Genomic DNA, 12,163 nt, shown 5'->3' with positions numbered 1-12,163 from the left:
CTGTCAGTTTGTTATGGCTTCAACACCAATGGCCTCCAATGGCCATCTCCAGCCCCAGGCCCTCTCCCGCATATTTCTACCTACTTCTTGGAAATACCCAGCAGCCTTGGGGAAATTGATAAAAGAGGGCAATGGGTTTGGAAGAGAAAGAGTGGAAGAGAGTTCCAGAAAGCACACCATGTATTTCTCCTAAAGGAGGCTTAGGAGAGAGAAAAGAAGCTGAGAAAATATATGCCCAAGACTTAGGACCTGGAATCCTGCTTCTGTTAGAGAACAAGGAGCTGATACTTGTGCATAAAGTGCTCAAGGAAGTGGGATCAGGTGTTCCGGCCATGCTGGGGCCTGAAGTTATTATGAGTGGAGCTAAGGCTATATGCCTGCATAAGGTGGGGAGGGAGTCTGAGAAAAAACCCCAGAGCATATGGGGACTTTGCCTGTATTATGGAGCTTCCTGTTTTTTAAAGCAGACATTTATTGAGTGGTTACTTTGTACTGGGCACTTTATAAGAGTTAACACTTTTTAATTCTATACTCTGAGCAGTATCTTATGAGATTAGCATTTATAGCTCAGGGAGGTGGAAGAAACTGCTTACTAGTAATTGGCAGAACTTGCATTTGATCTAAGCCGGCCAGTCTCAGATTCCTTACACTTAATCACAACCCGCATCACCTCTCAAAGCTGTCCTTTCTTCTCAAGGAATCACCATGGCAATAATCAGGAGGAGGCATTTATACCTCAACCTGAACATGTTCAAAGTCATCCTCCTTGACTTCCCCCCAAACCTGCTCCACCTAAATTAGAAATCTCAGATTCATCTTCAGTTCCTTACTATTCAATATATTCCACAATCTCATCCCTCTCCCCGCATAGTCAGTCAACAAATCCTATTGATTCTACCTTAGAAATTTCTCCCAAATCCACTTGTCCTTTCCATTCCCACTGCCATGCTTTAGTTCAATTCTGCATCACCTTTTACATAGACTATTGCAAAAAACATCTTTTCTTTTTTTTTTCCCACTACAGACCGTTCTCCACATTGCTTCTGAATTATCTTTAAAACGCACATACACAAATCCAATGGCATTCTTGTATTTAAAAACCTCCATTGGATTCCTGTTGCCTGCAGAATAATTTATATAAGCAAGCTCCTTTGTTTTGAGGACAATCAGGTTATTCCCAACTTCTTGAGATTATCAAGAAAACTGTCAGCAGAGTCTTGTAGTTAAGCATTTTAGATGGTCTTTATTCCTTGGGATGAATTCCTTAACGTGAAATTGCAAAATCAAAGGACAAATTTATTGCCGAAGGCATTTGATGCCTGTTATTCAGAACCCATCAAAAATGTCACGACAAATTATACCCACCAGAAGTGTGTACAACAACGTAATAAAATTCACATGGTTACATGATGATATCCACAGATTAGAAATGTGTTCTGTTCACTTTCAAATTGTTGGAGCTATAATAGCGAATGGCATGTGGGACTCAGCAAATGTCTGTTGAATGAATGAATTGAGGAAACAGAAGAAAAGTCTGGTAAATGATCCCTGATTTGTGCATGGCTTACATCAGCAGATCATAACACGACTGCTATATGCCATGTCTGTACTCATCGGACTGTCTCATGTGGAATTAACTTAATTGCATCCCTTGCACATGGGGCTGATATTTCTGGATGCTTCACAACACTGCTCCATCCAGAGAACAAAATCCTTGCATCCCATCCATATTTACTACGTATGTACAGACCCAATCTAAGTCTCTTCAATTTTCCATCTTCACCTATGCAGGTTAGGGCCTCCTCAGGAAAGGGTTGACCTAAGCTAAATCATAAAATGAGTAAAAAATAAAGTGCTGAAAATTCACAAATCTTTATTTCTAGATGTATAGTATATGCAATTCTCTGTTGGACAGATCCACTAGAATAAATGTCCTGGAAGTCATTTCAAATTAAATCCTTCCCCTCCAAAAGCTACCACAGCTGTTGACATTTTTGTTCCAGCCAGTCATTCAAGCCAGAAAATTTGTATTTTGACTTATAAATCTTGTAGAGATTACCTAGATATATCTCTTACCTAAATTTATTAACCTATAGTCTATCCTTTCCTCTCTCTTTCTACTACCATTGGACTAATTCAGGCTCAAATAATCTCTCCCCTGGACAATGCCATATTCATTTAACATTTATAATTTCAACAAATATTTGTTAGCACCTATGCTGTGTCAGAGACTGTGCTAGATGCCAGGTTTTGGCCATGAAGATGTGCTGTTCAGTAGCTGGCAGAAACTGTGGACTGATACAGGTGGCCAATTAATAATATATCACCTTCTTGGAGATTCATTATGAATATTAGCGTCTTAGAAGCTCCGAGAACTGTCCAGCTTTGTGTAACCATGGATTTCCCTCATGTTTGAACAAAGAACCTTCTTGTCAGATTACAGCTACTAGGTTCTCAAAACCGTATCCCACAAAGCACAAACTGGGAAATCCTCATGAGAAAAAATGTAAAGGTTTCAACCAAGAACTTATATCTATTTCCATGGGAGTGCCTTATTTTTCTAAGTTCTATCTATAAACAAGCCACATTTGTTAATATAGGGTTTCCCCATTTTATTAATCAAATACGATCGAGATAAGCAACAAATGCTGAGAAGCATTGATTTAGATGAAAAAGGTGACAAGTGAGGCTTCCTGGAGGAGGGGATATCCAAGATAAGTTTTGAGGAATGAATAGGAGTTAATCATGTACCAACCAAAGGATTTCTGGGCAGCTGGAACAGCAGAGGCAAAGACACAAAGGCGTGATTCTAATCAGTTCCAGCAGTTCTACACCTCAACATCTGTATTAACACCCCAATCAGAAAATGAGAGAATGCCTTTGCCCTGGTTTCCTCAACAAAACTTAGGAAATAACTCTAAATTGGACCACAGCAGGTCACACAGCCATCTCTGAGCCCATCACTATAGCCAGCGGCAAGACATACACTGGTTGTCTTAATCTTGGTCATGTGCTCTATCCCTTGATCCAGGAGTGGAGTCACCTTCCCTGGGGATCCCCAAACAGAAACTGGGAGCTGTAGGTTAGGAGGGTGGAAAATGGACGCTGGAGAGAAGTCCAACAACTGTTTATGACATCATGCCCATAGGTACTTGATGTAAAGGGCATAACACAGAATATTGCCTGCAGTTTGTGGACACAGAAGTGGTAGCTGTAATGTGCTTATGAGTCTGTCTACCAAACCATAAGCAAACGGAGGGCAGGATCCTTCACTCATTCAACCTCAGGCACCCCTCATGCTTCGCATAGCACCCGAGACATAGATAGCTTAAATGTTTGTTGAATTAATGTGTGTGGTTGTAATGAGAAATACAAAGTGATAATATTCTAGAAATTATTTCAGCAAGAAAAATAAAGGATTATATGATTTCAAGGAAAGTGGAAACATAAACTGTTGCCAGTCTATGGCATTAATAAGATAAATAATAGGACACAGAGCTGAATTACAGACTGGAGTCACATATTGGGGTCAGCTATAACTTTTTGGTCAATTCAGAAAAGAAATGCTAAGTGTTACAGACTGCTTTGCCTGGTTTAGGAGTGGAAGGGAAGATGATCAGTCTTTTTCTTTTTCCCCCTGTGAAAATTCAAGAGGTTTTGCCTGTGAATATAATATGCACTCCCATGCTACACAGGAAAATAAATTTCAGGAGAAAGACTGATCTATCATTTTGTGGATTTTTAAGAATCAGTCTCTACTAGAAAGCTAGTAGAACTGATTGATCCAACTGTGTGTCAGGCACCGTCCCTCCAGCTTCCCTCATTTAATCCTGAGTAGATTGAAGCTGAGAAAGGTTGTGCTCCTCACCCAGGATCACACAATCAGTAAATACAGACGGAGGTGCTGAGAGGCACATGCTTCATAATCCCTCTTCTTGTTGTTAGAAAAGATTTCCTTGTATAAACCTCAGGGACTTTACAAGGGAAATATTGGATTACTGTAATATGACTCATCAGCCCAATTTAATATTACCTATTCATTATCATGTAATGATGCTTGCATAACAGAGAAAATACTGTTGCCTTCCCCCTTCCAGCTCTGTAGCAGCCACACACAGATCACAGAACTATAAACACAGGCTAATTACATGATCCACAAACACAATCAGTGTTAAGAAAAATTTTAACTGCTCAAATTTATGTGGTTGAAAATATACGGTCTAATTCAGGTCAGAAGTAGCATCTAGGTAATGTTGACTCAGAAGGAAAGCATTTATTGTTGCTTAAAACAACAAGAGTGTAATAGAAAAGCTGAATCACACTGTACCACAGTAAATGTTACCACTATTAATATACCACTCTTTAGTGAGCAAGATGGAGTTAGACCACCTCTGACTAACAGATTCATCATTAAACCAGCAGATAGATGCCAGAAATGCTGTCAATGTATTTTGTCACTTAATTGTATTATGTTCTTCATCAACTAAGCTTATAATCAGTGTGTCATATCCAGGCAGTGTCACCAGCATGGCGTACCATCAAAAACAGGGGTTGCAAACTCAGTGAGTACAGGGCAGGGCCAGGTGGCTAATGGAAGTGAGTACACTGGGCAGATTTTAAGACAGTAGTGAGTGATGTCTATAGCGAACTATCTAATGGAGGCATATACTGCTGCATAATGCTTGGTGGATGCCCATAGCAACCGTGGGACCAGATCTTCCAATTTTTCAGGACATTCCAGAGACTCAGATTTTGTAATATGAAATTTCCCAAGTCTTCAAACATGAGGGGTGCCATAAAAAGCACTCTGTGGTCACATTTGGTCATTCTCACCTACAAGCATCTGTTAAAAGTTTTCTAGTTTATCTCTCATTTCTGTTGATCTTCTTCTAGCCCATGGAAGGCTGAACTTGCTTAGGTTCCAGCTTTCCCTTTGAGATAAAAGAGTCTCTGAATCATGCTCTAGTGGTCCATTTGAGACATCAGAAAACTTTTAATCAATTTTTAAATTAACTATCTCTGCTTTACAGTCATCATTCATTCATTCCTTCAAAAATATCTATTGAGTACCCATGACATGCCGGGTGTTTTTCTGAGAGCTGGGGATATATGAGTGAGCAAAATAGACAAAGAGCCCTGCCCTCCTGGAGACTGAGGGAAGAGAATGGTGGAAGTAAGCAATAAGAAATCAATGTAATAATTAAATTATATAGAATAGTAAAAGACTTCACATGCTATAGAAAAAAGCAGAGCAGAGCAAGGAGGATTGGGAGAGCACAGGGGAAAGGGAGCTGATGACAACTTTAACCAGGGACGTAGGGGTAAGTATCTTTGGGAGAATATATTTGAGCAAAGAATTGAGGGAGTTGAGAGTTGGCCATGAGGTTAACATAGGAAAGAGCCAGTGCAAAGTTCCTGTGGTATCCAGCCTCCAAGATGGCCAATAGTGATACCTGCCTTCTGGTATTCATGTCATTGAAGGCTGGATTTAGCTGAGAATAGAATAGATTGTGGCTTTTCTGACTGCTCCCCTCTATCATGAGCACCACTCCATCTGCACCTTGCTGTCTCTGAGCTCCTGGCTCCTGCTAAGCTAGAGCCACTGTCCTCTCCCTCCAGCCACAATCACGATGATCCCCCTCATCAGTCACGATGAGATGTTTTCCAATATCTACAAGATTGGGGGGATCCTGGGAGGGCTGTGCCTGGAGGAGGGAAGAAATTCAGTAGGATGGAGGGTAACCTTGATGACTCACTCATTGGAAATGCCTCCACTGAAGGCCCTGAAAGCACAGAAATCACTGGTGTTGATATTGTCATGAACAACCATCACTTGCAGTGAACCACCTTCATAAAGGAAGCTTGTAGAAGTACATCAAAGAAGATATGAAATCAATCAAAGGCAAACTTGAAGAACAGAGACCATAAAGAGTAAAACCTTTTATGACAGGAGCTACAGAACAAACTAAGCACATCCTTGCCAATTTCAAAAACTACCAGTCCTTAACTGGTGAAAACATGAGTCCAGATGGCACGGTTGCTCGGCTGGACTATGGTGAGGATGGGGTGACCCCATCTATGATTTTCTTTAAGAATGGTTTAGAAGTGGGAAAATGTTTACAGATTTGACTGTTTGGCTCTAGCACCTGTTGTCATAACTGGCTGCTGCTTCTCATTCTCACAATGCCAGAATTTAGATGGACAGGATTGATGTCATCTTGAGCTCTTCATTTATTTTGACTTTAATTTATTTGGAGCTGAAGCATTGTTTTCAAGAAAAGGCATGTCACATAGTTATCTAAAAATAAAATTCATTTAAACTGATCATGGCAGAAGTGAAAGTGTGTGACTTAAAGACTAAGTCATCATCTTAGTCATTAAACTAAGACTAATGCAAGTGTTGACATTCTCTTGAGTATTCTTGCTCTCTCTTGGATCTCTCACTCTGGGGAAAACCACACTGGGAGCTGTCTTATGGAGAGGTTCATGTGATAAGGAACTGAGGCCTCCCACCAACAGCTATGGGAGGGTGCTACCTTGGAAGCAGATCCCCAGCCCCAGTCAAGCCTTCAGATAACTGCGGCCCCAGTTGACATTTTGACTGTAACCTCATGAGAGACCCTAGGCCAAAATCACCCAGCAAAGCCCACAGAAACTCTGTGAGATAGTGAATGCTTATTGCTTTAATTACATTTTGGGGTAATTTGATCCACAGCAATAAATAACCAATACAGACCTGAAAGCAAGAATGTGCCTGGAGACTGTGAGAAAGAAAGGGAAGTGGAAAGGACTGAAGACAGAGGGTCAAGTTAGTGGGATGTGGTGGATCTCCAGACTATTGTAAAAATCTTAGCTTTTCCTTCTAGCGAGATGGAGAGCCATTGCAAGGGTTTATTCTCAGAGGAGTGACACGAGACGACTTACTGACCCAACAACTGAAAAAGAAGGTAGAATTTTTAGTGCTTTATTTATTTTGTATTCATGATAATTCAGAAAAGCTTTTACTTTTTTTTCCCCACTTGCCTCTAATTTCTGTCTTTGGTTATCCCTGTGAGCTTTATGTATTTATCTGAAATTCAAATTTAGTGGGTGTCCTATAGTTTTTACTTGCTAAATCTGGCAGCCTGCCTGAGAACCAACTTATCCCCAGTTGGGAATCATTGCCCTTGGTCATAAGTCCTACCCTTCATCTTCCCGCTTTCCTTTCTCCATATGCTTGAGGTTTAATGAGATATTACTTATTACACTAGTTACAAAAGTAAACGAAGTCTACTTTCTTCAATTTCAGGGGGTTTCTATGCATGAATGCAATTAATGACAAAATCAGTACTCATTCACACAAAAATCAACTAAAAAGTATTTCATGAACTCCTTTGGGCAAGGCATTCGGCTGGAGGGATACAGAAGAAATACAAAATGTGGTCCTTCACTTCAATAAGCTTCAATTGAGTTGGGAGAAAAGATAACATACATAAGATGGCTTACAATACAAAACAGTATGTAATTAAGTGCTACATTTTGTGGTACAGACTATAAATGCTCTGAGAGTCAGGGCGAAAGAAGTGTAATAAAAGCCAAAACAGGCAGAGATGGCTTTATGGCAAAGTATCTGGGGCTGGGCTTTGAAATCCAGCTTTAAAATAAAGAGTAGGGACTCAATTCAATAAATGTTTGTTGAATAAGTGGATAAATAAGTGAAAGAGTAGTTGGTACTATGATTTATTTTTTAGTTCCCCACCATCATTTATTGTATACATGGCCCTTTGACAACCCCAGTAGCTCAGGGAAAGTAAGCTACAGTAAAAAAAAAAAATGAAAATAGCCCAGAAGTCAGTCAATTATTAGCTTTTGGATTTCAAAACAGGCTTTGGAAATTCATCATGGAAGAATGACTTAAATAGCTCTTACAGTCCAAACACTTACCTTTGAGTATCAAAAGTAAAGTCCCAAAAGGCTCAGAGCATAGAGTTTCTGCAATGATTACACGATTTGTAAAGAACGAATGAAGAGCCAGATGACTTTGCCCTAGGAGATAGGTTCCTTAATGGAAGCGAAATGGAAGAGGGAGGAGAGAAGAGACCAAGAAAAGAGGTCCCTGGGGCTGGAAGCAAATTGGTCATTTCTGGAGAGGAGTTGGGTCAGCTCTGAAAGGTCTCCGGCCTTTCTGGAGTGAGCACTGGGGAGCTGGATCAAAGCATAGCTGACCCAGGTCTCTGCCTAAGCCAACACCAGCCTGGGACCATGCTCGGGAGCGACATGCACGTTCAGGTTCCAACGAGCCAGACACATCCATGGCTCAGATGTAGCCCAGCCTTCTAAATCACCCCATGTGGACAGACTTATTTTCCTTAACCCTGGGAGGAGAAACAGAATGGAAAGCTTTTGGAGCCCACACTAACTGGAGCTAACACAGTGATGAATATTAACCAACCTCCCCCCAGTCTGCCCCCCACCAAAAAAAAGTATGATTAACAAGTAGAATTTGAATACAAGAAGGTAAGGACACAACATCCTAGGAGAGGCACACAAGCAAATGTCAGATGTTCTGATGAGACGATCAAGAAACCCATCTATGGCAGGAAGGCATAATGGGGAGTAGTAAATACATCGCTGAGTTCTGCTTTTAACATCTGTCTGTACTGGTCATCATGCATTCTACACGTTCATATTTAAAAATTGCCTTTGCCTTACAACACCTTAAAAACACACACACACGCACACAGTGAAAAGTTTTTCATTTTTTCAAGTAAAAGCCTATTTGCTCCAAACTGTTGAGAAATGACTCAAGATATATATATACTGCTCTTTATAATTTCTCCCAGAGGGTAAAATAAACTGTTTGCAATCATCATTAACTCTATTCAAAAATTTCATACATCACCTGCAGGAAATTATTTAATACTATTCTCACAAATTCATTATTAGCCAAAAGCTTGGGAATCGTATTGTATTATTTTGTATTATTTATCACTGTACAGCAAAAGCAATCTGCAAAATTTTGACAGATTATAATTCTGCCTGGTGGGTTTATGTCTTACTATTCAGTATATTAATTTAATGCATCATGTCCCTTTATTAAAATTAAAAATTTAAATTATTTAATTTTTAATCCTCCAAACATTATTAAGCATTTTCTCTAGCATTCAACCCATGCATAAACTGACTTTTTCCCACTTTCCTTTAGTAACAAAAATAAATAAATAAACTGGCCAAATGTACAGGGACCTTTTTGACATACATGTTTTTTCCCTAAGAACATTCTCCTTATCTTCCATTTAGAGGCCTAGTGAAGAAATCAGGTGAACAAGGAATATTTTCACTTTGATTCAATAGTTTTTGCTTCAATTCTACAATTTACAATATTTATTCAGAAGGCATTCAGATAGAATGACACATGAAAGATTAACAAACCTCAATTTACAAAGATGTAAACTGATTTCATTTGTTCTATCCCCATTCAAATTCTAGAACTAAAAGCTAAGTGTTGTATACAAGGAAGCAAATTCCATTTCCCACTTTCCAAGTTAACTTCCTGACAGCTACTTACTATTCCCATTACACTGACAACAGTTTGATTATAATATTGAAATAACAGAAAGGGAACTAAAATGAAGATGTGCTAAATAGAGAAAGGATGGCCACAGATAGATCAAATGTGACCTTGAGGCCTGCGTGCATGTATATTCATAAACAGGACATTTAAATGTTTGCTGACCTCAACTCCAGAAACCAACACATTTTTCAAATATTCTCAGTTCCTTCATTGAATATCTTCAAGGAAATTTTTTCAGTCAAGATGGTAGGGAAGAATATAAATCATAAAAGGAGAAACCAGTGGACTCTAGACCAAAGGGGCTATAGGAGCTCCGGTTAGTGGAAAAAGCAGCTTCGAGAAATTTGAAGTTGATGCTCAAGTTTGCCTTCTCAGTATTAATAAGAAGAATCTTAATATCACATTTTTCCTACTCTGCTCAAAAAGAATGGTTTTTGAGAAGTCACTTGGGAACAATTTCAATTCTAAATTTTCAGCTGTCTGAGAATTCATCCATGCACAGGAAATAAGCCAGACAGTTGGAAAAGTTCAGTGACATATAAGCAGATGAGGAGAATTTCTATTTCAATCCAAGGTAAAAGCATAAATCTTGTATTTGCAATAAAGGTGATTAGGAATGATTACAGTGTATAAATCTCATTTCCTTTACATGTTTTCCATAATATTCATACCACCAGTAACACAAAACAGTCAGAATCATTTGTTATACTTAACAAAAATTCATTCATTTTTCATAGACACTAAATCACATTACAACAAAAAATTCAATATATGTGTTTTACACATAACTTTAAACTTAGAAATCAAACAACTGGTGTTGCTGTTACAACACTTCCCACCCAAAATACAAAAAGAGCATTCTAGCTCCATGGCTCAGGGAATAGGACACTCACACACGTCTCAGAAAATGAACAAATGCAGCTCTTTATCGTGAATACTAAAAAGGCAACCTTTAATATGGCAGGTGTTTGACCAACTACTCAACCTCATGTAGAGGTGGAGTATCAGTCACATTGATTGAGTCCAACAAGAAGCATCATTGTACACTGTAATCACCTCAGCTCCAGAAAGGCTTGTGGTCTCATTGGAATCAATTCTCAGCCCCCAACTTTCACACAATTCACAGCATACATATTCCATTCCCTGTCAACCTAAAGCAAAATGGAGTCAGTTCTGTTATTTGGTAATTATTTGGGTTACCTGGCTCTTTTTCCATTTTCAGGTCATATAGATAGACCTGTGGTCCCATAAGAGAGGCTGTGGAGTAGGAGTGGATGACCACTTACATATGATTTCAGGAGGTCCAAAAAGTAACATTTAATGTCTCTTTGTAACAGTAGTGTGCTGGGGGTCATTGCCCACAGACAACCCTACTGCAGGAACCACACACTATGAAATACGATCATATGTAGACAAGAGTGTATTAGTCAGGGTTCTCTAGAGAAATAGAACCAATATGCTGTCTATACAGAGAGAAAGAGATTTATTATAAGGAATTGGCTCATATGATTATGGAAGCAAGTCCTAAGATCTGTGGGGTGATTAGATACGTTGGAGACTCAGCAGAGCTGATGGTGTAGTTCCAGTCTGGAGGCCAACATTCAACCTCATGTAGAGGTAGAGTGTTTCAGTTCAAGTCCAAAGGCAGGAAAAAGCTGATGTCCCAGTTTGAAGGCATTAGGGAGGGAGGATTTCTCTCTTACTTGGGGGAGTGTCAACCAATTCAGGCCTTCAACTGATTAGATGAGGCCCACCCACATTAAGGAGAGCACGCTGCTTGACTCAGTCTACAGCTTTAAATATAAATCTCATCCAAAAACACCCTCACGGAAATACCCAGAATAGTGTTTGACCAAATAAATGGGCACCCTGTGGCCTAGTCAAATGGACACATAGTATTAACTACCATAAAATTAATCACAAAAGGTTATTTAGTGATTTGGAGGAGGCTTTGATTCCATCCAGTTCTCAAAGACAAACAATCCAGTCTTGCAGAGCTGGGGAGAAGAGTGAGGAGATAGTTTTCTGAGGAATATGTACAAGTTGGCCCAGGGGAAACAAAACTCACAAGCCAAAACCATCCCTAAGAAATCATAATTTTCTGAGCCTGGAGCTGGAATAGGTGATGGTCTGGATTGTACTGAGCTTAAACAGGACAACTGCCTGAATATGGGGATGAAAATGAAACAGCAATTCATCCAGACCTCTCAGCACCACTGGAAGGCAAAAAGCAACAGATGAGAAATTCACAAATTACATTAAATAATTCAGTAGTGTTGACAGAGTTTCTTCCATGTGCTGGATATTTCGATATAAATATGAATAAGAAATATATTTCCTCACAGTCTAATAGGGAATACAAGTATGCAAATGAAAATATTCAAATATGCAAACAGATAATGACCACCGATTATGGAAAGTTCACAATATATGGCAATGACCTTTGCCCAACCGCTTTTAATCCAATGGGAAGTGAATGGCAGAATATAAAGTGTATCAGAAGTCTTTTGCCAAAAATACACCCTTTTTTCTCCATTCCCTCCTACCCTAGCAATAGTTCCTGAAATTCCATCCAGAGATTCGTTTGTGTTAGCTGAAAGGAAAGGAGCG

General features: G+C 39.4%; 1 pseudogene; it reads left to right on the top strand.

Moving 5' to 3' along the window:
• Nucleotides 1-5,630: 5,630 nt before the first annotated feature.
• On the top strand, nt 5,631-6,129 carry LOC108393827 (translationally-controlled tumor protein pseudogene; annotated as a pseudogene).
• The last annotated feature ends 6,034 nt before the right edge of the window (nt 6,130-12,163 follow it).

This window comes from Manis javanica, chromosome 10 (genome assembly GCF_040802235.1).
Source record: "Manis javanica isolate MJ-LG chromosome 10, MJ_LKY, whole genome shotgun sequence".
In the NCBI taxonomy this organism is placed as follows: domain Eukaryota; kingdom Metazoa; phylum Chordata; class Mammalia; order Pholidota; family Manidae; genus Manis; species Manis javanica.
The sequence above is the reverse complement of the archived record's forward strand: the minus strand, read 5'-3'. Positions and strand labels throughout refer to the sequence as shown.